The 27,096-nt window shown below is 45.8% G+C and overlaps 1 long non-coding RNA gene across 1 annotated transcript in view; it reads right to left on the bottom strand.

The window, feature by feature from the left end:
- The window catches only part of LOC112546093 (uncharacterized), a 38,166-nt gene extending 20,107 nt beyond the window's left edge, over nt 1-18,059 (bottom strand). Inside the window, exons 1-2 of the long non-coding RNA XR_016348526.1 lie at nt 17,612-18,059; nt 16,863-16,991 (exon numbers count right to left, since the gene is read on the bottom strand). This is a non-coding gene — a long non-coding RNA (uncharacterized LOC112546093). The remainder of the gene's footprint in view (nt 1-16,862; nt 16,992-17,611) is intronic.
- Between the last annotated feature and the right edge of the window lie 9,037 nt (nt 18,060-27,096).

Below are 27,096 nucleotides of genomic sequence, written 5' to 3' on the forward strand. Positions count from 1 at the left end.
TGCATTAGCCACCCTAGTTCAAACTAGAGGGCTAGTGTAGACATACCCGTAAGTACTAGACTAAAAGAAAACTACAAAGGAAAAGGGGAAAGAATAGTGCAGCTATGGGAACAGAGTTTCTCATGTACCTGTTCCAATGCCATACTATAGATTTAATCAGAGAACAACAGAACAGTTCAAGGGGCTTTCTGGTTAGCATTCCGAAGCTGTTTTTCTGCACTGGTCCAGCACAAGACTGATACTAGATGAAACTAAGGGAAGAGGCACTACAGGCCATCAAGGTGATGTATCAAAAAGCAATAATGGAATCTTCCTTCTGTCCTTGGTCCTCACCCATAGTTCTGGATAGGAAAACGGATGGCAGCACTGAATTCTGTGTGTGACCTCACTTTAAAGTCACTTTAAGGGATTCTTATTCATTACCATAAATAGATGATCCCCCTAAATGCTGTAGCAGGTTCAATCTATTTTCCACAATGGTTCTTTGAAGTGGCTACCAGAACAGAGGGGGAGTATGATTTTATGGAGTCCCCTCCCCATCACATCTTCCTGAAACTGTCCCCCTCCCCCAGCTGGGGAGCCAGGTCAGGATGAGGGGACATGCCCCACTCCACACACCTGCCTAGTGCTCCTGCCAGGGAGCACAGTTCAGCCACAGGGCAGATGTATTTAAGCATCTGGCACAATGGGCTATAGGTTCCTCACCCCTAGTTTAGAGCCCTGCAGACTCCTGGCTGGGATGACAGTGCCACTTGGTGAATTAGCCCCTGGGTAGGGCAAAGTAAGAAGCAGGTCCTGGGAAGGGCAAGGACAAGGCAAGGCAACAGTCTAGAGCCTGGCAGCCAGAAGCAGCACTTGGGGAATTGATCCTTTGAGCAGATTGAAGCAGCAGGCTGCAGTCCTGTGTGGTGCAAAACAAACCAACAGTCAGGCTATGTCTAGACTGCAGGCTTCTTTCGAAAGAGGCTCTTTCGAAAGCATCTTTCGAAAGAGCCTCTTTCAAAAGATCGCGTCTAGACTGCAGGCGGATCTTTCGAAAGAGAAATCCGCTTTTTCGAAAGAGAGCACCCAGCGAGTCTGGATGCTCTCTTTCGAAGACGGCCTCTTTACATTGAAGAACGCCTTCTTTCGAAAGAGGAACTTTCGAAAGAAGGCGTTCTTCCTCGTGAAACGAGGTTTACCGCCATTGAAAGAAAAGCCACGTTCTTTCGAAATAATTTCGAAAGAACGCGGCTTGAGTCTGGACGCAGGGGAAGTTTTTTCGGGAAAAGGCTACTTTTCCCGAAAAAACCCCTGAGTCTGGACACGGCCTCATAGGCCTTACTTCCCTCTAGGGACATAGAGCAAACAGCATCCTGGGTTCCTGAAGGTCTTCACAATCAGCTAGTCACTTGGAATGTAGTCTGGCTGTCTGGGCTCTACTGCCAGGAGTGTTTCAGGCACCTCTGAAGAAGCCTGCACTGTACGTCCTTATACCTTTGTTGCCATTCCTGACTGAGCTGGACAGCCTCTTTTTATCTGGCGTCTCTATCTGGATTATGTGCCACAGGAGAAAGGGTGTTGTGGCCTCCTGGGCCCACAATGATTGGTCTGTCCTCGTTGGCCCACATGCTGTTGGTACATCCTGTCATGAGGCCATTTCATTGTCATCTCCAGTGGCTTTGTTTCTTGCACTGTTCTACATAAAAACACCTGTTCTCCAGACCTGCTCTAGATGGCAGCCGTGTATCATATTGTCAGTTCTGGCAATCATATTTTGGTGTGGGCATCAGTTATTCCAAAATAACACTGCTGTGTAGATGTACCCTAAGAGTTGATGAGTGATTGTTAAAAAGGCATAATACTAATAGCTTCTTTGTGGGACAAAAATGCTTAATCTGCTCCAGGCTTATATTGTTGAGTCCAGATGCTTTTCTGTTCTTCAAGTGACTTATTCTGTCCTGGAGTTCATCTAGTGTGTATGGCATGTAGAAATGATTTTCTTCCAGATCATTTTGCTGTCAAATTCATATTTTAAGCTGCTTGTTCAGAGCTTTCCCATGAAGCAGCAGTTGGCATGCCACCTGATTGGCTGTGTTGTTGTGGAGTTGTTCTGCTTTCTTTGGAACATTATACAACTTGTGAATGGCCTGCCATGTTTTCCTACTAGTTTGGGTGATGTCTATTCCTTCAACTGATTCTTTCCATTTCTGTCACCTTATTTCCTGCAGATTGTTAGCTAGGGCTGTCTCTGCCAGACTAGTGTCTTCAAAAAAAAAAAAAAAAAAAAAAAGAATGAAGTGTCCTGTGGCACCTTAGGGCATGTCTACACTGGGGAGTTATTTTGAAATAACAAGGCGAGTGTCCACACCAAACCTGTTATTTCGAAATAGTGGGCTTGTTATTTCGCAATAAGCTTATTTCGAAATAGCTATTCTGAGAGTTATTATTTCGAAATAACCTGGTAGTGTAGACATAGCCTTGCAGACTAAGCACTGTACTACAATGGTCTACAGTATTTTGTTATTTCAAAAGAACAGCTGTGTCTAGACTACAAAGTTCTATCGAAAAAGATATGCAAATTGCAAACTGCAATTTGCGTATCTTTTTCTGCTTTTTCTTCCAAAAGAGGCTTTTCCGACAATTGGCCCATCTACAACGAGGTTTACAGGGAAAAACGCGTCTGCTTTTCCAATTTTTTTTTTTGAAAAGCAGATGCATTCCTTGGACATGGCAGAGCTTTTCCAGTATACCTCCGGTATCCCAGAAAAACTCTACAGTCTAGATGTACCCAACAAGTGGAGCATACACACTACCAAGCCTGTTATTTTGGAATTATGGGCCGGTTATTTCAAAATAATAACTCCTGCTTTCCACAAGGAATAACGCCTATTTCCACTGCTGCTATTTTGAAATAACTACTCCCCAGAGTCATAAAGAAATTCTAAATAACAGGCTTCTTACTCTGACTCTGACTCCTGTAACCCTCATTGTATGAGGAATAAGGGAAGTTGGGGGAAGGGTGCACTATTTCAAAATAACTTCTGTGTAGACAGCACCAAAAGTCTCAATCAATTATTTTGACTTAAGCTACTCAATTAGCGTAGCTCAAGTTGCATAGCTTATTTTGAGTTTAACCCTGCTGTGTAGATGTGCCTTAAGGTGCCACAGGACTCCTCATTGTTTTTGCAGATAAAGATACAGACTAACACTGTTACCCCTCTGAGACTTCCAAAAAAGGGTTTCTCTGGAACATTTGTTGGTATTTTTTATATTTGCCTGCTAGCACAATACTGAACCTTAGCTCAGTTCTAGATCCTCAAGCTATATGCCTCTTTTAGGTATTATACAGTGCTTTCACAAAGAGATCATAATTCTCTCTAAGTCAATTTTTCCACCATGAAATGCAATGCAATAATTAACCAATATTACTGTTATCTTCTCCTTTTCTCTTATTAAGGGAAGATGGATGTGTGTTTCATAAACCTATATCATCATTATGGTACTCCAGGACATACTCATTAAGAAGAATGATACAGACAATTAAAAATTCTCATATTTTTTTATTCATGGTTAAGAATGTGAATGAATAAAACTCATAAGTTATTGGTGCAATTTTGTACTGAAGATTTAAAGAGGATCACATGGTTTGCCAGAAAGAGCTTGCATAGTATGAAAATACTAGCTAATAACTTAGGTTTTCTTGTTAGCTTTCAAATTTCTATGTGTTTAACAGACCTGCTATATTTCATACATCCTGTATAAACACATTGAACGGACATATTGTTTAGGAACTGAGAATTTATTTTTGGTGCTTCAGAGCTTTACTTGGCTCACTGACTCCAACTCTGAGACCTCTGATGGGACTCAGTCTCAGTGCTATTGGATAACTGAGTAGTAAGGAGAGCACGCATCTCTAAACATCTTCCTGAGCTGGGCTCGCTTGAGTATATATATTGTGAAACACTGGAACAGCCATTCCAGAACAGACTAATGGTGAAAGACTGGTCTGCTATTCAATTCGTAATGCCAACTACTTGCCAGTGTCAGATTCTTTGGGAATGACCTAGGACTCCCATAATACATCTAAATGTGCAGACTACTCTTTTTCAATAAGGCATGCAAAGACATTTTTTCTGACTTCGATTGGGTATCGTTTTATTCCCTGAAGCATGGGAATGGGATGCTTTTTATAGGCTTTTATCCTGAGAGGTGCAAATATCATTGAATCATAGAATCATAGGACTGGAAGGGACCTCGAGAGGTCATCAAGTCCAGCCCCCCGCCCTCAAGGCAGGACCAAGCTCCGTCTACACCAGTGGTCTCCAACCTTTTTATGCCCAAGATCACTTTTTAAATGACAGACCAAGCCAAGATCTACAGCCCCGCCCCTTCCTTGAAGCCCCGCCCTCTCTATTCTCCTCCTCTCCATCACTTGCTATCCCCAATCCTTATACTGCTACTTTTTTTATTATTATTATTCTGTAGTAAGAGGTTTTTCCAACATTTGGCCTGTCTACACTGGACCAAATGTCAGAAAAAAACCCTTCTTTTGGAAGCCACCTTATTCCTTGTGGAAAGAGGAATAAAGGGGTGACCAAAAGAGCCTGTTTTCTCTTCCACTAAAAAAGCGGAAGAACAAACGCAACCCTGGATGCAGAAGAGTTTTTCTGGGATATCTCCAGAATCCTGAAAAACTCCTGCAGTCTGGCTGGACCCTTGCTGTGTTGAGACAGGATGTGTAGGCTCTGGGGTGGGCATGAGGGATTTGGGTGTGGGAAGGGGTGAGAGGTGCAAGCTCTGGGAGGAAATCTGGATGCAGGAGGAGGTGGAGAAAGGGACACTGGCTCAGGGAGGGGGCTCCAGGCTGGGCAGTGTTGGGATACTAAGCAAGCCACAGGCTTGCAGATGTGAGGGTGCAGGAATTTGGGTTGGGGTATGTGAGGGGCTGAGGGCAGGAGGTTCCAGTGTTTGATAGGCTCAGATCTAGGGTCTGGGGAAGGGGGAGTGCAGGAGTGGTTGTGGCCAGATGGGGGCTTGGCCGCAATTGGGAGTTTGTTGGCCAGGCTTCGTTTTTAAATAGAATACTATGTTAAACACAAAAAGTTTCTGCATTGTCTTTATTTATGAGAATGGCAGGGAACCTGCCTTGAGTCAGGGGTCACTGACCCATAGAAAAGTCATTTGGGAGCAGGGGACACAGTACTGGGGAGGAGTGCTAGAGGGTTCTGGGGCAGGGAACAGGGTGCCAGTGGGGGCAGGGGAGAGGGGGCAGGATGCCAGGACAGGTTTCTGCAGCAAGGGACAGGGTGCTGGGGGGGACAGGTTTCTGCAGAGGGGAGCAGGGGGACAGGTTTCCGTAGTAGGAGACAGGGTGCCAGAAGGAACTGGTTTCTGCGGGGGGGGGGGGGGGGGGGCAGGTTTCTGCAGCGGGGTCGGGGGAACAAGGGAGAGGGAACAGGGGGCCAGGAGGGCGGGGGACAAGTTTGGGGAAGAGGAGAGGGAACAAGTTTGGGGGCAGAGAGTTCCCTACACCAGCCACGGAGGGAAGCCTCCGACCAGCGCGCCCTCCGGACTGACTGCAGGGCAGCCGAGCTGGAGGGAAGAGAAGCAGCTGCCCGGCCAGCTGGCCATGGTGCTCAGCCAGGGTGCCACCAAGCAGCACGTGGGCAGGCACAGAGGGGAAGCCACCCAATCAGTTGGAGCACGGTTCAGCCTCCTCTGGGCTGAACGCCACAGCCAGCAGGCCAGGCAGCTTCTCCTCTGCGCCAGCCCTCAAAGAGCGTGGTACACCCTGGCTGAGTGCCATGGCCAGCTGGCCGGGAAGCTGCTTCTCTTCCCTCCAGCCCGGCTGCCTTGCGCTCAGCCCAGGGAGGCTGTGTCTAGCTCCAGCTGTGAAAGCCACAGTCAGCTGGCTGGGGTGTTTCAGCCCTCCCGACCTCCCAGCTCCCACCATTCCTCGCAGCTACTCACCTGTGTTGTTGCTCAGTGAGTAGCTGCTCCTCAAATGAGGAAATCTAATGTAAATGTACTGCGCAGGTGCGCAGTTCAGAGAGGGCTCAGGAGCTACTCTTAGAGCCCCGGAGATCTACCGGTAGCTCACGATCTACTGGTTGGTGACCACGGGTCTACACCATCCCTGACAGATGTCTATCTAACCTGTTCTTAAATATCTCCAGAGAGGGAGATTCCACCACCTCCCTTGGCAATTTATTCCAATATTTGACCACCCTCACAGTTAGGAATTTTTTCCTAATGTCCAATCTAAACCTCCCTTGCTGCACTTTAAGCCCATTACTCCTCGTCCTGTCCTCAGAAACCAAGAGGAACAAATTTTGTCCTTCCTCCTTGTGACACCCTTTTAGATATTTGAAAACCGCTATCACGTCCCCCCTTAATCTTCTTTTTTCCAAACTAAACAAGCCCAGTTCATGAAGCCTGGCTTCATAGGTCATGTTCTCTAGACCTTTAATCATTCTTGTCGCTCTTCTCTGTACCTTTTCCAATTTCTCCACATCTTTCTTGAAATGTGGCGCCCAGAACTGGACACAGTACTCCAGCTGAGGCCTAACTAGTGCAGAGTAGAGCGGCAGAATGACTTCACGAGTTTTGCTTACAACACACCTGTTGATACAACCTAGAACCATATTTGCTTTTTTTGCAACAGCATCACACTGTTGACTCATATTCAACTTGTGGTCCACTATGACCCTTAGATCCCTTTCCGCCATGCTCCTTCCTAGTCAGTCGCTTCACATCTTGTATGTATGGAACTGATTGTTCCTTCCTAAGTGGAGCACTTTGCATTTCTCTTTATTAAACTTCATCCTGTTTACCTCTGACCATTTCTCTAATTTGCTAAGGTCATTTTGAATTATGTCCCTATCCTCCAAAGAAGTTGCAACCCCACCCAGATGGTATCATCTGCAAACTTAATAAGTGTACTCTCTATCCCAATATCTACATCATTGATGAAGATATTGAACAGTACGGGTCCCAAAACAGACCCTTGCGGAACTCCACTTGTTATCCCTTTCCAGCAGGATTTAGCACTGTTAACAACAACTCTCTGACTACGGTTATCCAGCCAATTATGCACCCACCTTATCGTGGCCCTGTCTAAGTTATATTTGCCTAGTTTATCAATAAGAATATCATGCGAGACCGTATCAAATGCCTTACTAAAGTCTAGGTATATGCCACCGCTTCTCCCTTATCCACAAGGCTCGTTATCCTATCAAAGAAAGCTATCAGATTAGTTTGGCATGACTTGTTCTTCACAAACCCATGCTGGCTATTCCCTATCACTTTATTACCTTCCAAGTGTTTGCATATGATTTCCTTAATTACCTGCTCCATTATCTTCCCTGGGACAGAAGTTAAACTGACCGGTCTGTAGTTTCCTGGGTTCTTCCCCTTTTTATAGATGGGCATAATATTTGCCCTTTTCCAGTCTTCTGGAATCTCCCCTATCTTCCATGATTTTTCAAAGATCATAGCTAAAGGCTCAGATACCTCCTCTATCAGCTCCTTGAGTATCCTGGGATGCATTTCATCAGGACCTGGTGACTTGCTGACATCTAACTTTTCTAAGTGATTTTTAACTTGTTCTTTGTGTATCCTATCTTCTAAACTTACCCTCTCTCTGCTTGTATTCATTATGTTAGGCACACCTCCAGACTTCTCGGTGAAGACTGAAACAAAGAAGTCATTGAGCATCTCCGCCATTTCCAAGTTTCCTGTTACTGCTTCTCCCTCCTCACTGAGCAGTGGGCCTACCCTGTCCTTGGTCTTCCTCTTGCTTTTAATGTATTTATAAAAGGTCTTCTTGTTTCCCTTTATGCCTGTAACTAGTTTGATCTCATTTTGTGCCTTTGCCTTTCTAATCTTGCCCCTACATTCCCGTGTTGCTTGCCTATATTTATCCTTTGTTATTTGTCCTAGTTTCCATTTTTTATATGACTCCTTTTTTATTTTGAGATCATGCAAGATCTCCTTGTTAAGCCAAGCTGGTCTTTTTCCATATTTTCTATTTTTTCCTACACAGCGGAATTGTGTAGGAAAAATATGGTGGCCATCAGCTTGTCCTTTATCAGGGATTGAACTTGGGACCTTTATCATAGAATCATAGAATAATAGGACTGGAAGGGACCTCGAGAGGTCATCGAGTCCAGCCCCCCGCCCTCAAGGCAGGACCAAGCTCCGTCTACACCATCCCTGACAGATGTCTATCTAACCTGTTCTTAAATATCTCCAGAGAGGGAGATTCCACCACCTCCCTTGGCAATTTATTCCAATATTTGACCACCCTGACAGTTAGGAATTTTTTCCTAATGTCCAATCTAAACCTCCCCTGCTGCACTTTAAGCCCATTACTCCTTGTCCTGTCCTCAGAAACCAAGAGGAACAAATTTTCGCCTTCCTCGTGACACCCTTTTAGATATTTGAAAACCGCTATCATGTCCCCCCTTAATCTTCTTTTTTCCAAACTAAACAAGCCCAGTTCATGAAGCCTGGCTTCATAGGTCATGTTCTCTAAACCTTTAATCATTCTTGTCGCTCTTCTCTGTACCCTTTCCAATTTCTCCACATCTTTCTTGAAATGTGGCGCCCAGAACTGGACACAGTACTCCAGCTGAGGCCTAACTAGTGCAGAATAGAGCGGCAGAATGACTTCACGAGTTTTGCTTACAACACACCTGTTGATACAACCTAGAATCATATTTGCTTTTTTTGCAACAGCATCACACTGTTGACTCATATTCAACTTGTGGTCCACTATGACCCCTAGATCCCTTTCCGCCATGCTCCTTCCTAGACAGTCGCTTCCCATCTTGTATGTATGGAACTGATTGTTCCTTCCTAAGTGGAGCACTCTGCATTTCTCCTTATTAAACCTCATCCTGTTTACCTCTGACCATTTCTCTAACTTGCTAAGGTCATTTTGAATTATGTCCCTATCCTCCAAAGAAGTTGCAACCCCACCCAGTTTGGTATCATCTGCAAACTTAATAAGAGTACTCTCTATCCCAATATCTACATCATTGATGAAGATATTGAATAGTACGGGTCCCAAAACAGACCCTTGAGGAACTCCACTTGTTATCCCTTTCCAGCAGGATTTAGAACCGTTAACAACAACTCTCTGACTACGGTTATCCAGCCAATTATGCACCCACCTTATCGTGGCCCTATCTAAGTTATATTTGCCTAGTTTATCAATAAGAATATCATGCGAGACCGTATCAAATGCCTTACTAAAGTCTAGGTATATGACATCCACCGCTTCTCCCTTATCCACAAGGCTCGTTATCTTTTCAAAGAAAGCTATCAGATTAGTTTGGCATGACTTGTTCTTCACAAACCCATGCTGGCTATTCCCTATCACTTTATTACTTTCCAAGTGTTTGCATACGATTTCCTTAATTACCTGCTCCATTATCTTCCCTGGGACAGACGTTAAACTGACCGGTCTATAATTTCCTGGGTTGTTCTTATTCCCCTTTTTATAGATGGGCACAATATTTGCCCTTTTCCAGTCTTCTGGAATCTCCCCTGTCTGCCATGATTTTTCAAAGATCATAGCTAAAGGCTCAGATACCTCCTCTATCAGCTCCTTGAGTATCCTGGGATGCATTTCATCAGGACCTGGTGACTTGCTGACATCTAACTTTCCTAAGTGATTTTTAACTTGTTCTTTGTGTATCCTATCTTCTAAACTTACCCTCTCTCTGCTTGTATTCACTACGTTAGGCAAACCTCCAGACTTCTCGGTGAAGACCGAAACAAAGAAGTCATTGAGCATCTCCGCCATTTCCAAGTTCCCTGTTACTGCTTCTCCCTCCTCGCTAAGCAGTGGGCCTACCCTGTCCTTGGTCTTCCTCTTGCTTTTAATGTATTTATAAAAGGTCTTCTTGTTTCCCTTTATGCCTGTAGCTAGTTTGATCTCATTTTGTGCCTTTGCCTTTCTAATCTTGCCCCTGCATTCCCGTGTTGCTTGCCTATATTCCTCCTTTGTTAGTTGTCCTAGTTTCCATTTTTTATATGACTCCTTTTTTATTTTGAGATCATGCAAGATCTCCTTGTTAAGCCAAGCTGGTCTTTTGCCATATTTTCTATCTTTCCTACACAGCGGAATTGTTTGCTTTTGGGCCCTTAACAACGTCCCTTTGAAATACTTCCAACTCTCCTCAGTTGTTTTTCCCTTCAGTCTTGCTTCCCATGGGACCTTACCTACAAGTTCTCTGAACTTATCAAAATCTGCCTTCCTGAAATCCATAACCTCAATTGTGGTGGTCTCCCTTCTACCTTTCCTTAAGATCATGAACTCTATTATTTCGTGATCACTGTCCCCTATACTGTCTTCCACTTTCAAGTTCTCAACTAGTTCCTCCCTATTTGTTAAAACCAAATCCAGAACAGCTTCTCCTCTGGTAGCTTTTTCAACCTTCTGAAACAGAAAGTTGTCTCCAATGCAGTCCAGAAACTTATTGGATAGCCTGTGCCTCGCTGTGTTAGTTTCCCAACATATGTCTGGATAGTTGAAGTCCCCCATCACCACCAAATCTTTGGCTTTGGATAGTTTTGTTAATTGTTTAAAAAAGGCCTCATCCACCTCTTCCACCTGGCTAGGTGGCCTGTAGTAGACTCCTAGCATGATATCACCCTCGTTTTTTACCCCTTTTAGCTTAACCCAGAGACTCTCTACACAGCTATCTCCTACGTTCATCTCCACTTCAGTCCAAGTGTGTACATTTTTAATATACAAGGCAACCCCTCCTCCCTTTTTTCCCTGTCTGTCCTTCCTGAGCAAGCCGTACCCTTCCATACCAATATTCCAATCATGCGTCCCATCCCACCAGGTTTCTGTAATACCAATGATATCATAGTTGTATTTATTGGTTAGCAATTCCAGTTCTTCCTGCTTATTACCCATACTTCTCGCATTTGTATATAGGCATCTAAGATACTGATTTGATCTTGCCTCCCTGTTGTGCCCTGACCCTCCTTTCTCCTTGCCATTATAGGCCGTAGTCCCCCCCATTTCCAACCCATCTCCCAGTCCCGCACATTCAGCACTTACCTGTGGGCTTTGCTCACCTGCCCCCGACAAACCTAGTTTAAAGCCCTCCTCACAAGGTTAGCCAGTCTGTGTCCAAACAAGGCCTTCCCACTCCTGGAAAGGTGAACTCCATCTCCGCCAAGCAGTCCTTCCTGGAAGAGCACCCCGTGATCAAGGAAGCCGAATCCCTCCTGGCGACACCATCGTCGCAGCCAGGCATTCACCTCCAGGATGCACCTCTCTCTGCCCGGGCCCCTACCTTTGACAGGAAGGATAGAAGAGAATACCACCTGCGCTCCAAACTCCCTCACCCGTACTCCCAAAGCCCTGTAGTCACACTTGATCCGCTCAGTGTCACACCTGGCAGTATCATTTGTGCCCACGTGGATGAGTAGCATGGGGTAGTAGTCAGAGGGCCGGATAATCCTCGACAATGCCTCCGTAACATCTCGGATACGGGCCCCTGGCAGACAGCATACCTCTCGAGATGAGCTGTCAGGGCGACAGATGGGTGCCTCCGTTCCCCTCAGAAGAGAGTCTCCAACCACCACTACTCTACGTTTCCTCCTCGCAGTGGTGGCAGGAGACTGCTCAACCTTGGTGGTGCAAGGCCTGGTCTCCTCCACTGTGGGGGGTGACTCCTTGTCTCCTGCCTGCACCACTGCCTCCTCCAAAGTGGCTGGTCAACAGTCCCACATCCTAGGACAGTGACCTCCGTGGACTCCACAGGAATACTGTCCAGGAATTCCTCATGGCTTCGAATGCTCCTCAGCCTGGCCACCTCCTCCTGTAGCTCTCCCACCTGCTGCCTGAGAGATTCTACCAGCAGGCACCTTTCACAACGGTTGTCTCCCCCAGCCTGGAGATCACTCAGTGGGAATTGCAAGCTTTACTGGTGAGTCTCTACATATCTGAGCTAAAGAAAACGACTTTGTGGGGGAGAAGGGCTGTAACCGATCTACATACTTTGTGGATTAGGAACAAAAGGGGAACATACCACATAAGGTACGCGTGTTGGCAAGTTCACTATTGTCCTCAACTTTTGTTTACTTCCATTGAAGCTGAAGGCGATGAGCATCTAGAAGAATTAGGGTCATAATGGGTGTGTGTCTGTGTCTGTCTGTTATATAGATAACTGCTAGGGCATTACCATTTTCTAGTTGTCAGTCTCATTAAGGGAAGGTAGTATTTTCTTAGTGAGGTGCTGCAAATCCCAAAGCACAGGCATACTAGTGTTCGTAGAATAGTCAACATCCCGATGAATTCCTGGAATGGTGTCACTGTGTACTTAACCAGTGTGTATACCATATTAAGCTGAACTTACACAATAGGATAGTCTCCTACTCACACATTTTTACATATGTATGTGACTATCCCATGAAAAACTAAATGTTGATAAAATTATCTCATAACACAACTGGGGGGACTAGCAGACACTCACTGGTACAGTACTTGAGGAATTCCATGTAGGCCTGCTAAAACATTGGGCTCCTCAGAATTGGCCTTAAGACTCCACAACAAAAGCTATGAAAAGCTGTGACCCTGAGCTTCCTTCCCTCATTTAGAACACTGGCTCTCAATCTATTCAGAGAAATGCATCCCTTTGTCTTGCATACCCCAAATTTCACTTCACTTAAAAACTACTTGCTTACAAAATCAGACATAACAATACAAAAGGGACACAGCACGCTGTTATTGAAAATTGCTTCCTTTCTCGTTTTGTCTGCCTGAAATTTTAGTTTGTACTGACTTTGCTGGTGCTTTTTATGTAGCCTGTTGTAAAAATAGGCAAATATCTAGAAGAGTTGATGTACCCCCTGGAAGACCTCTGAGTCCCTCCTTGATATACACATGCCCCTGGTTGAGAACCACTGGTTTAGGGGAGCTAGAAACATAAAGGAGAGTCTTATATTTCATTTTAAGACATATTTGTGCCTTTTTATGAAGGTAGTCTTAGAAGTACAAACTGATGTAACCCAACATGCACCAATTGTCAGACTGAAAGGGTCTGGCTTCTGCAGCTGGAAGCTAGGTGGATCCACAGAAAACTTTCTTTTCCTTATATCCCCACCTTTTTAAGTCTGGGTGCTTATGGCATAATTTTGAAAATCCTCTCCAGAATCATGACCTCAGCCTTGTACATTGTGATGTAGTTCATGGTGAACAGGAGTCAGTTACATTTGGGGAAATGGACAAGGAGGTTTGCCAGGCCTGTCTAAAAAGTTTGAAATTGACTCTATGATCCATCTTGTTAGCATCCTGTGATATGGTATTTCATGTTCTTTGGGGTACTCTGTAGTAACGCACTTGTACACCCTCAAAGTGAAAGATACAAATTTGATATTTTAGCAACTTTCCACTCTATTGCTTACCTCCTGTAATTGCTCAAATTGCTTAGTTATTACACTGCTGTTTTCACAAAATGCCCTTTATTAAAAGTGCAGAATGTTATTGCTCTGGGCTGCTCTACCAACAAGGAAGCAGCATAACGTGTAGTCATGATTTAAAATTAACTCAACAAAGATTTAAACTAGATGTTTGTTTGGAAAGCTTCCCTTTCCATCTTCCAGGGAGCTGGTAAAATATGGAATTATTGGTCATGTGTCCTTATGGAAAAATTCTGCAATTTAGTATGCTTTCTAAATAACTATAAATCTAACCCTTAGCTTCTGTAGCTGGGATAACATTCTCTATTACATTTTATAGGTTGTTTACAGTAATTTATGGAATCAGTTGTAAAGGGTTTTTTTTTCTGTAAGAGTAAGAATAATGATTTGCACTTGTATTTCACCCATCTTCCCAACCCTATTGCACACATTAACAAATTAATTCTAAAGACATTCCCCGGAAGGGAGCAATTTTAATCTTGATTTCACAGAAAGCTGAAGCACAGAGCTTTGACGGACTCCGGGCTGCAGAGAGGACCTTAGATGAAAGTGTTGATGAAAATGGGAAGTTTGAGGCTCCTGTGCTGTGCTCAGAACATTAGACTCAAACAGTCATAACCTGTCTGATAAAATGGGGGGGGAAGAGGTATCTAGTCCCATGATAAACACACAAATGAAACAAAACTGCCAGCACAACATAACCAATGTTACCAGATCAATTCACCATCCAGGGCAGCCCACTGCATGTCCTGGAGGTCAAAAGTCCCAGGCTCTTCCGCACTGTAGAGGAAATCTGTTCACGAACTGAGGGCCCCTCACAGATGAGTCCCCCTTCTCTCTGCAAATAAGAAAGCTCCAGTTCAGGTGCCTCCTCTGCTTGCAATGTGGCATGAGGGGAAGAGTGATCCTCTCAAGGCCCCATGCACTGCAGAGCTATTCGGCACAAAACCAATGCCAGAAACCAATACCCAGCTAGTGCACATCATAAGGTCCAGGTGTCATATGCAGCCACTAAGAAACATCACCTAATAAGTACACTGCCTCATTTGGCATCAGTTTAGGTGGATCTAAAGCGTGGCTACATGTGGAGCTTATTGCAGCCATCCAGTCTTGCTATGAGAAGAACATGGAGCATGGAGGCAAGGTCCAAATTTGAGAGAAGTAGTTGCAATCTCTTAGCTAGGTACAGGCAGCAAAAAGTGTTCCTAGTGTGATATGAGCATTGGACAAAAGCTACTGGATGCAAGGACAGGAAAATATACTCAGGCAATATGTTTGTTGGCAGCATAGTCTGCACTATAAGGTGTGGGCATGCAAGAGAGAGATCGCTGCTACTCCTCATCCATAAATTCTGTACATTTTGTCTTCTCTTACTATAGTCTGACTAATATTTTAATAAAACTCCCACATCTTCCCTGCCCAGCCACAGTGCAGTGTGATCCATGACTAAAGCAATAAAACCATTATAAAACACAAAGATACCTATGGACTCTTAAAAACCACCCTGGAAGTTGAACCCTCTTTCTCATGTAACAGAGCACTGTCATGTGTCTACGCATGGGGCTAGGATGAAGCATGACTATTCCTATTGACATTAATAGGACTACTCTGAGGCTTAATGAGACATGCTTAAATACCTTGCCAAGTCAGGGCTTAGTACAGGGTAAAAGGAAAGTCGTGTGCATGAGGTCCGACAATGGTTACAAAGAAATTAGCAGAAGAAAAGGTTTCTGGCCTTGCTGAGAATAAGGAGAGGTGGAGGATAATGGATGTTGAGAGGTAGCGTATTCTACTCCAGAGGGACTACTGCAGTGATGGTGTGATTATCTGCTTTCCTCCAAAAAGTGCAGTGGCTGTCTCCAAAATGCAGGTGGTTTCAGAGAACAGATATCCACCAAGAGAGAACTTGAGGAGAGGATCCATAATACAGCCAAGCCCTAGCATATTGGAAAGCTTTACAAGCAAACTGTCCTAACTCATAATCAGTGTGCCCCAGAGAGCAAACATTCTGCTGCATGAATAGAGAATGGCTGGAAGCCCTACTGTGAGGGAGTTACAATAACCAAACCCCATGATACTGAGAGTGTCTATTGTCCATACAAGGTTGCTGGAGAATAAACAAAGAGGCAGGGGGAACATATTGTGCCAGTTAGGAGGAGCAGGGGGCGGGAAATCTCTGCATCTCTTCCAGCTCACAATTTTCCATGGAAAGGACATAGCCCAGGGCTAGATTCCTAGCCTGGCTTGTTCTCCCCAGATAAGCCCCTTCAATAAACAGAGACACTGCCTCTTATCAATAGCCCCCTTCCTATTAATGAAAAAGTATGTTGGAGATACTTAGATTGGCCCTCAATAGGGTTTGTGGCATTGCCTCCCGCAGTTAGTCCCTGATGCTGGCATGTGCTAAGCACTTCCGGTGCGCTGGTTAAGCCCTTTCAATACCTGTTGCCATCAAAAGACAGGACTATGCAGCACTTTAAAGACTAATAAGATGGTTTATTAGGTGATGAGCTTTCGTGGGCCAGACCCACTTCCTCAGAGAGTATTAAAGGCAATCACTATGCACATAGGATCAAGCCATTATTGATCTGGCACCCTAAGTGGGCATGGTGAGATTTGGAGACAATCTGCAGTATTCAGGGCCAGCTTCAGGATTTGTCCAACCTCCCAACCCAAATCTACAGTCCACAGTGTTTGCATCTTCACATTTCAGCAATGCACCGTGAGGCTCTCAGGAACTGGTGCAACATTAAAATACAAGCTCACCTTGTTGTACTGCTGGGAATAACTTCACACATTTTGGTTCTGTAAAGTAGGCTTGTAGAACATGGGAGGGCAGATTAAGAGTGATAACCAGGATGGGATTGTTCCAAAGGACTCATGCAACCTTATACTGCTGAAGACAGCCCTAGCAAATGTAGAATTAGGATTTCATGAAACTAAAAACAAGAACAAAAAAAATTCCCAAGCTGACCCTGATTCTTCTCTGCCATGCACCATATGCCCATCATTTACACTTGAGCAGTGGTTGTAATGTGCTATCAAGTCAGAACGCTGGAAATGATAACTCAGCGTGCAAGGCAATGAAGAATCAAGCCATGAGTATTTATGCCTCAGCTTAGAATGGCATCAGAGCTTAAAAATCTGTAATTAGCAAGAGATACAGTACAATAACCAAACTGGTCTCTTGACAGTATCACATTTTATAGTTTGGATTCATGGATCCTGTTAGAGGCAATGCATCTTTTATCATGTCTCCTTTATGATTTCTCTGCTCTGGGCAGTCACAAGAAAATCTGAAACATCAGGAAAAAAATTAAGATTCAGTGGCAATATAAATAGCAAGAAAACAGCATGGCCTAAGCTCTGAAAAAAGAGTTATAAAAAGGGGAGAACATTGTTAGAATGCAAAATATGGCATAATTTCAGCTCACCGCATAACTGTTGAGTGTTATCAAAGTGGACTGACTGTGATGTAAAAGGAAACAAAGTTTTAACTGAAGAAATGCAGACTCAGAAGAAAAACTTCAGACCAAATGCTGGTGCAATCCTCCCAGGAATCCCTGCAGAAATTCAGAAAAACTTTACATGTTTCATATCATTTGTTTCTTTTTGCATCTGAAAAAACACACTTGCACCTTATTAATGGAAATCAATTAGAAACAGTCTGGGAATCAAATAGAAGCCAAATGAAATGCAGAGTTGACTAGAGGCTCTGAAGTAATGTGCTTTGTGTTAACCAGGCTATTAGAGAAAACAAAATCTGAAAGTGCTGAGAGCTTCAAAGACATGTCATGGCCCCAGTCCAAATTCCCAGCAACACACTGGGCTGAGATAGATTCACTGGGCTGTCATTTAACCCTTTCATTTCCTAAAGGAGGTCATGAGAATTAAATATCGTGTATACAGTATATAGAAATACATCATTTTTCATTCCTTTGAAATTAGTAAATTGGGGCTAGATCAAATTTTTCATTTTTCACTTAAAAGCTACTTAGTATAACTGAGAGCTACATTGGCTGAAAGACTGAGCAAAGAAGAGTGTAAACAAGAGAAATTGCAGGGACTGGATTTGTCGTTTCTCTGCAGGAGCCTTTGTTGTTAACCACACTACAGTACAATGTTACCCTAATGTCTGGCATTTGATATAGAAGGGAAGCTATGGAAATCCAGGAGTACTCACCCTTGATTCTCTGAGCAGAGTTCACTAAAGCAAGAACTGTGCCCCCCTCCCCACTCCATGGAGAGTGGGTCACAAGAGACAGAAAGAACGTCACAATGATCCCTTTCTGTAGCAAGTGGAGGAGGTGTCATTGGCACCCAGTCCCCATCCTTTCAGCCAGTTGGGTGCTGGCTTTTTGAGGCCAACAGTGCCATATTCTCTTCTGATGTCAGTCCCATCAATGTCAATAGCAGAGAGCTTGGCCAGAAGTCCATTTTGTTAGCCTGGGCTGCGTTCCTAATGTCTTTTCATGACCTGGAGCGGGAAAGAGGGCAGCCACAGGCTCCCGGTGGGAATGAAAGGCATTTCCAGCATAGAGAGGGAAGGATTTTGGGAGGTTGGAAGCAGCAGCGCAGCACAGACTAAAAGAAAAAGTGAAGCATGAAGGCTGTACACAATGTTCCAAAGAAGTTTCTTTAACAGAGAGTGGGAGGCAAGCAGAGTGACAGCTAACAAATGTCTACCAAGTGATTCGTTAGTAAGTAGGATGCGAATTCTGAAGGGAAATGCAGGGCAAGGGACTGCTCAGCACACACAGCATCTCGAAAAAAGAGGTGAGAGAAATTGGACAATGTAAAATTAAATTGAAATATACTCAGAGAAACATAAGGGTTTGAATATGTGCACAGGGAATGAAGGATAGCTCAGTGATTTGAGCATTGGCCTCCTAAACCCACAGGTTGTGAGCTCAATCCTTGAGGGAGCCATTTAGGGAGCTGGGGCAAATCTGTCAGTGATGGTGCTTGGGCAGGGCACTGGACTTGATGACCTTTCAAGGTCCCTTCCAGCTCTATGAGATAGGTATATCTCCATATGTTATATTAAATCCTGGCTCCATTGAAGTAAATGGTAAATTGGGGGCAATGGGAGTTTTCCCCTTGACTACATTGGGGCAAAGATTACAAGCATGGACACACACACGCGCTACTTACATTTGTATTCTGTAAGTGACCGTGTCTCTGCTTTAGGCACTGGCATACACACTACATGGGGGATTAAGTGCCTTCCATTTCCCATGAGAAAACAAAACCTTGGCAACAATGCCTCTAACTTAACCAAACAACCATTCCCTTAGGTGCATATATATGGATACTTCTCTTGGGACCTGCACAACTGAGTTCACACAGGCATCCAGAAACCTAGGCAGACTTCTACTGTCAGGATTGAGGCTCAGCGGTGGAGCAAGAAAAGGAAACTGTACACTGCTGTCGCTTATATATACCTCGTCTAGAGATGAACAGAAGCCTTCATTCTCCATTGCTATCGCCCTATCCCATTTCATGAGCATCAAATCAACACTAGAAAGGTTTAAAAGGAAACAAGCTCTTTGTTAAGTATCAGAGGGGTAGCCGTGTTAGTCTGAATCTGCAAAAGCGACGAGGAGTCCTGTGGCACCTTATAGACTAACTGAAGTGTAGGAGCATAAGCTTTCGTGGGCAAAGACCCACTTCGTCAGATGCATGTAGACTACAAGCTCTTTGTTATGTGTGTGTACAGTGCCTAGCACAATGAAGCCCCAAGCCCTGATTGGTTCTTCAGGCACCCCTGCAATATAACAATTCATAACTATACAAGTATTACAACCAAAACAGAAGCACACGTTTGGATAAAGATTTTAGTCTCACTCTAAGGCCCTAAAAAAGAAAAGACTGGGTTTCTTTTTTGAGGAGACTGCAATGAAACAAGGATGTGTTTGCTCCCATGAGCCTTTGGGTAGCTGTGAGAATTTCTGAGGCAGGACAATGTCATGAAGTGTATGCGCTAACGATGATTATGTAAAATTCTGGCTCTGAATCGGCATCTGTGCTTTGTTCAGAAGGGAAGCATGTGTGTATTATGTGTGTGTATATATGGGTAAGTAGTAGATGTTAGAGCTGGTTAACAGTTTTTGCATTATTTCTCCTTTGAAAAGTTACCTTAATATTTTTTAATTTGCAATTTTTAGGGTTTTTTTTAACAAACCTGAAACCAAAAATGTTAGGATTCCAATTTTCCTTCCTTCTCCCCTCCTAACCTGCAACTTTTCTAATAAAAAAGGAGACTAGAGAAAAAAAGAAGTGGAGTAAAAGAAAATGGGGAAGAACAAAGTGAAAGTAATGGAGCAGAAAATAACTCCACCACCAAACAGAAGACCCAAACCATTTTAAAATGGAACATTTTTTATAATGTTTTTTCAGAGACTATGTCGAATAAATGAAAGCTCCTTCTTTTTCAGAACCTAAGGAACAAAATTATGATAGTTTTGTACAAAAGCATGATTATTTTCAACCATCTCTAATTATTGTATAACTAGCCAATTAGCCCGTCATAAGATGGGATTTAAGGTCTCTCTTCCACGTTGGTCTTCTCTCCTGGGCCTCCAGTCTCTCACTCCATGTCTCTTTCTCTCTCTCTTCTCCTCCTACTGCCTCCCCCTCTCTCTCACCTCTCCTCTGCCTTCTGCCTCTCTCTCCATCTCTCTCTTTCTCTTCTCCCCCTCCTGCCTCTCACCCTCTCTCCGCTCTCCTCTGTCTCCATCGGGGATGCACGTTCGTCCAGACCCCGCCCCATGGGCATGTACATCACCGCCCTGCCCCCCTTCGCCTCCCACTGTAGCGCTCGGCTGACTTCTGTGCTGCTCAGCCTGGCCGCCGTGCGGGAGCAAGCAGCGCAAACGGCCTCTCCCTCTCTTCTCCTCCTCCCACCTCTCACTCTGTGTTTCTCTTCTCCTCCTCCTGCTATGTCTCTGTCATGCTCTCTCTCAGGGTGTGTCTAAACTACATGGCTCCGTCGATGGAGCCATGTAGATTAGGCTGATCGACAGAGGGAAATGAAGCCGAGATTTAAATAATCGTGGCTTCATTTAAATTTAAATGGCTGCCGCGCTCTACTGACCAGCTGATGATCAGCTGTTTGTCGGCAGATCGGGGCAGTCTGGACGCACCGCGGTCGACAAGGAAGCCTTTGTCGACCAGCACAGGTATCCCTCGTATCCCTCACTGTCCTCTGCCTCCTCCGTTCTTCTCTCTGTCTCCTCTGCGTCCTCTGTGTCTGCTCCACTTTCCTCCTTTTGAATCTGGCGCCCTTTCCTGATGTCAGAGATGCACACTTGTCCAGGCCCCACCCCCTGACTGTTTCCTCTGGGTGGCGCTGTTGCCTCCCGCTGTGGTGCTCGGCTGACTTCTGCGCCGCTCAGCCAGGCCGCCGCGCAGGAGCAAGCAGTGCAAGCGGCTGTTTGGGCTCCGAGCTCCCCATGCAGTTCCCTTCCGCTGCTTGCTCCCACATGGTGGCCCGGCTGAGCAGCGCAGAAGTCAGCCGAGCGCCACGGCAGGAGGAAACAGCGCTGCCCAGAGGGAACAGCCAGTGTTTCAGTGTTACAGAGTCACAGACATTGGGCTACTATATATATTACATTAGCACCCAGAAGTCTTGATCAGGGTTCTGTTGTGCTGGGCATGTACAAATATATATAAAAGATGGTCTCTGATCATGGAACTTGTAATCTAACTAATGCTAAGATCTGACAAGTGGATGAACAACAGAAGGAGAGAAGGTGAGGAAAAAAGAAGAAAAAAGAGACAGTAATAAGAACACAAGGCTGCATAGATTAGCTGTATACATAATTTATAGCCTTCTGTTTTGTTAAATTCACAAATAAGTGAACAGGAGATTTTAATGGATCTGTCAGAGGCCACCTGCTTAATCATGATCATTAGGCAGTCAACCAAGGGTAGCAAGGTGGGTTTTGAGATGTGATTAAAAGGACAGAGTAGTGTCCTTGCAGATGGATTCTGGCAGAATGTTCCATGCATACAGAACACCACAGGAGAAGATACAAAGTCATTATGAGAAGACATGCCAGCATGGAGGCTGCCACAGATGAAAGAAAAGCAGGAAGATGGCTGTTACAAAAATAAAAGCAGAGTTATTGTATAATGTCACATGTTGACCCACTCCATTTATAGGTTTTAATTTTTTTAATGAATCAAAACAAAATATTGAGTGCAGATCCAGTAACTTAATCATTGTGTTTTATCTTTTGGGGCCATTGTTCAGAGGAGTCTTTTGCTGCCCTTGATTTTATTTGTTGTTTGTATTAGTGTAGTATATAGGGAGCCCCAGTTGTGGGCTAGGACTCCACTGTGCTAGATGCTGTACAATCACAGAACCAAACAGTGGTCCCTACACCAGAATCTTTACTATTTATGCATCAAAGAAGACAGAACACATGGATTCTGACAGACTGGGGAGTACAAAGAAACAGTGAGACAATATGGTCAGTACATACGATGATAATGGCTGACCAGAAATCAATCTTTACTTATCTCTTTTTCAACATGGGAGACACTATGAGCTGGTTTGCAAGTGCAATTATTGATTTCGCTCATTGCCGGGGGGGAGGGGAGAACCTTGCTATACTACATTGCAGCTTTCCTTAGAGTAAAGATACCTATTGTGAAACTATGTTTAATTACTCCAGGGCTAGCCTCAAAAGATAATTTGCAGATGGCATCCCAATGTGTCTCAAATCACTTTTCTGTGGTAGTATTGGGCAAACACTTTGCTTATGCACACTTTTGAGGCTTTTATGAGTAGGACCCTATCAAATTCATGGCTATAAAAATAATGTGACAAACCATGAAATCTGGTCTCTCCCTGTGAAATCTGGTCTTTTGTGTACTTTCACCCTATACTATACAGGTTTCAGGGGAGAGACTAATGTTTCTCAAATTGGGTGTCATGAACCAAAAGGAAGTTGCAGGGGTGTGTGTGTGCAAAATTATTTTGGGGGAGTATCGTGTAATGAGTCTGGGACAGCAACATGGCCTCCCTCTGACCCGGAAGAAGAAGGGCCCTCTAAGACCCCTTGGTGGGTGGGTCCATCCTCACCTAGCCCCGCCCACAGAAAGCTAGAGGGCGGGACTAGGAGTATAAGAGCTGAGAGCTCAGTCAGCACCCAGAAGCTGAACAGGTCAGATGCTTGGCTCCAGCTTCTGCAGTGAAGGGTTCTGTCATGCTGGTCCTGTTGGGAGGACTGGGTTGGGCTGCCAGAACCCCTGCTAGCCCCTGGCCCAGGCTGCTGAGCCCGCTGCCATGGCTTGAAGACACTCTGAGCTCTCCAGGACCCCCGCTGGACGCAGATGATTGGACCGGTCCACCTGCGCCCCTGCCTGAGCTGGAACCCATGGACACCTTGCCAGCCCCTCTGTCACCAGTGGACCCCGAGGAGCAGCGTCCCCCCCCCGCCACCCTTCCCATATCCCCTCTCCCCTGACCCAGGGCTGGACCTTATACACTGTTAGCCTAGGCTGCACATCAACTTGGGCCTTATACCCTCTCACTTGGTCAACGGCTAGGCTGAGGCATGCCACACAAACTTGTTAGCCACTAAGGCACTGCAACTGCCCTCTGTAGGGGCACTATAGGAGTCAGTGTGGCCTTCCACTGCATTGTACCCTTTACAATTGCCATGCTTACTACTGTGCTGCCTTCAGAGCTGGGCAACTGAAGAGTGGCAGCGGTTGGCTAGGTGCCTAGTTCTACGGGCAGCAGCACAGAAGTAAGGATAGCAATACCATGCCATGCCATACTTACTTCTGGGCTGCTGTTGGCAGCAGCTTTGCCTTCAGAGCTGGGCTTCTGGCCAGCTGCTGCTGCTCTCAACCTCTGCTCTCCAGTGCTGCTATCAGAGCAGCACAAAAGTAAGGATAGCAGTACTGCATCCCCCTCCCCCCCCCCCCCGTACAGTAACCTTGAGATCTCCCAATCTCTTTTGGGTCTAGACCCCTAGAATTCCAACACCATGAAATTTCATATTTAAATACAGGCAGTCCCCGGGTTACATGGATCCGACTTACATCGGATCCCTACTTACAAACGGGGTGAGGCAGCCCCGCACTAGCTGCTTTCCCCCAGCAGACCATGGAGACGCGAAGCTAGCGCGCCCCCCAGCAGACCACGGAGACGCGAAGCTAGCGCGCCCCCCCAGCAGACCAGGGAGACGCAGAGCGGCTTTTCTCAGCAGACACCTCAGCTTGAGAATAAAGGACTGAGGGAAGTGAGGTGTGGGAGAATAAAACTGAGCTCTGGAGAAATGTTTGGCTAGAGTTTCCCCTACAATATGTACCAGTTCCGACTTACATACAAATTCAACTTAAGAACAAACCTACAGTCCCTATCTTGTACGTAACCCGGGGACTGCCTGTAACTGAAATCATGACATTTATGATTTTTAAAAATTCTATGACCATTACATTGACTAAAGTGGGCTGTGAATTTGGTAGGGCCCTATTTATGCATATTACTAACAGCATGAAAGGGAGACTGGTGAATGGAGAAATAAGCAAAACATGGACTAGAGATGTAATTTCATTCTAAATAATGGTGCAGAATCTGTATGAAACTTTATTTTTATGCCAGGGCAGCTCTAACATGGATTCATGGATTAAATGGTACCCATGGAAATCATGAAGCTGCAGTTGCAAACAGGCAAGCATACACTTCTATCAGCCCAGTGTGGAGGGGAGGACCTGGGGAAAAGGGCGGGGCTAGAGAATGAGCTCATCTTGCTCTCACCCCACAGTGGAGGCTTCTGTCCCATGGAATTGGGCAGAGCTTCCTGCCGGTTATTACATCATGGCGAAGGGTGGTCATGCCAAATCTGAGCGATGCTGTGACCCTGTGTACCAGGTTCCAATGCCCAGAGTGAGGAGGGGATGGACAGGAACCATGGTGGGATGAATGCAGGGTGGGCCCACACTCCAGCCCCTGCTGCCATGGAGCCTCCCTCTCCCCCACGCTGGGAGTAGGGTTGTGGTGCCTGCTGGAGGTGGTTTGTGCACCCACTGAACTGGGAGGCCACATCCATCCCTGGTTTTAGGACATTTAAGACCAAGATTTCATTTGGTCAGTGAAACACTCAGAAACAATTGCTTATAGTCTTACTGTTGAGGAGCATCAGCAAGCGGCAGCTTTGTCATTTCTATAACCTGCAGCAAACTGCTTGCCTTAAAAATGCCCATGTTTCCTGACTACAAATCACATTTCAATAATGTATAGCCACAGGAGAGCACAGTTCTCATTCACTCTGAGAACTTCTGCTCTGCTGCTTTCAGGCGACCCCTAGCATATTTATTACCCCCTTGTTCTTGACAAGGAGCTCAAACACCAGAGCGGGGCCTAGACTCACATGAAAGGCTTTGCCCCCAAGAAAGGGAAAGGGGAACAGAGAGCGAGTTTCTGATTCTCTGACCAATTACAAGAGCCCCAACATGGAGTAGAACAACCCTCAAGAGGCTCTAATCAATGTGTGTCATCTGGAACGATCCTTCCCCCACCTCCAAAGTGTATTATTTTAGGATTGTTGGAGCACAACATGCTGTGGTCATGTGCCCTTTCCAACCTCATTCAGCCTGTACTGTGACTCCTGCCCATTAAAGTATGCTGGGAAATCCCCAGGAGAGGAGCTCCAACTACTTTCACTTCATTTGCACCTCTGGAGTGGTGCAAAGGGAGCAAAGTCTATACATGGTCAGTGAATAATACCAAATGGGACAGGTTTTTCCCTCATTGTTATAGAGCAGTGGTTCCCAAACTTTTCAACATCACACCCCCTTTTTGATTTTTGAGAAACCCTCATGCCCCCCCCCCCCCAATAGCAGCAAAACTTGTTGCGCAAAAAAAAAAAAAAGGAACTGACCAGGGCCAAAAACCAAAAATAGCAGCGAAACTTAGGGGGGGCAGATTGACGGGAGGGAGGGAAGGCTGGGTCACCTCGCAACGCCCCTGGAATTTCTTCATGCCCCACTAGGGGGGCATGCTCCTCAGTTTGGGAACCCATGTTATAGAGTAACCAACTCATGTCAATGAGTCAATTCTGGTTAAGTAAAAGAAGAATTTGGCTCAGCATGTCCATACCTCTCAATAGACTGCCAGAGCAAAGCCTCAGAGGCGCGGCACCCCGCCGCCGCTGCCGCTTTGCTCCCGGTGCCTCTGGTCTGCTGGGGACCGTCTCCAGCAGACCAGAGACACCTGGAGCAAAGCCGGGGAGGCGGAGAGGTCCCGCGCCTCTAAGGCTTTGCTCTGGCAAAGCTGGGGAGGCGCGGGACTCCGCTGCCGCTGCCGCTTTGCTCCCGGTGCCTCTGGTCTGCTGGGGACCGTCTCCAGCAGACCAGGGACACCTGGAGCAAAGCCTCAGAGGCGCGGCACCCCGCTGCCGCTGTGGCTTTGCTCCCCGTGTCTCTGGTCTGCTGGGGGGGGGGTACAGCTAGTGGCCCCCCCCCAGCAGACCAGGGAGACGTGGAGCAAAGCCCCGGGCCTGTGGTAGAGCAGGTGGGGCGCTGCCGGTTGGTCCCGCAGCACCGCTCCTTGGCGCTACTGGACCAACCTGGCAGCACCCCAGCTGCTCTGCCCCAGGAGTCCTGATTCAGCTGCTGCTGATCAGTTTCAGCAGCGGCTGAATCAGGACACCTGGGGCAGAGCAGCTGGGGTGCTGCCGGGTTGGTCCAGTAGCGCTGAGGAGTGGCGGTGCTACTGGACCAACCCAGCAGCACTCCAGCTGCTCTGCCCCAGGCGTCCCCAAGTCAGCCGCTGCTGAAACTGACCAGTGGCTGACTACAGGAAGCCTCTGCCCAGGGCTTCCTGGAATCAGCTGCTGATCAGTTTCAGCAGCAGCTGACTCGGGGATGCCTGGGGTTCTTAAGTTGAATCTGTATGTAAGTCAGACTGGCGTCCAGATTCAGCCGCTGTTGAAACTGATCAGTTTCAGCAGTGGCTGAATCTGGACGCCAGTTCCGACTTACATACAGATTCAACTGAACAAACCTACAGTCCCTATCTTGTATGTAACCCGGGAACTGCCTGTACTAGAAAATAACTGTGGTATCACAACTGTATATAAACGTTGGCATTGTTGGGATGATCACAATATGTAGCACTTTTCCTCTTCAAAACTCTTCCTATTCCTGTCCGAAAATGGACAAGCAGAATAATCTTGGGGCCATACCCAGAAGCAATTAATGTCAGACTCCAGGAAAGCAATAGTCCTAGGCGACTGGGACAAATCCAAAGGCCCAGAAGCCCTGGACAAATGAAAGTGATATCTCACCAAGTGAGAGTGTCTGTTTTCCTGCTTATCTGACATGGACAACAAGATGTGGGGGGCAGGCTGTGTGACATAAAAAAACAGCAGCATTGAGTCGCCACAGAGTAGGGTGGCCTTACCTGAGTGGACAAAAGGGAACTGAGTTGTCCCAAGGCAGAGGGAGCTAGAAGGAGGGGTTTAATGGAAGGACAGAACTGAGTTGTCAGTCAGAAGAGAAGGAGGAGCCCAGTCGTGCACAGATAATACTTTGGGAGAAGAGGTTGAGGCCAGAAAGAAGTACATTGCTGATCCTCCCTTTCCCCTAGGCCAATGCCCTTTCCCCTCGGTCAATGCAGAACCTCTTCAAAACACTCTGCAAACAATA

The sequence above is a fragment of the Pelodiscus sinensis genome, chromosome 1 (assembly GCF_052426305.1).
Source record: "Pelodiscus sinensis isolate ZL-2025 chromosome 1, ASM5242630v1, whole genome shotgun sequence".
Classification (NCBI taxonomy): domain Eukaryota; kingdom Metazoa; phylum Chordata; order Testudines; family Trionychidae; genus Pelodiscus; species Pelodiscus sinensis.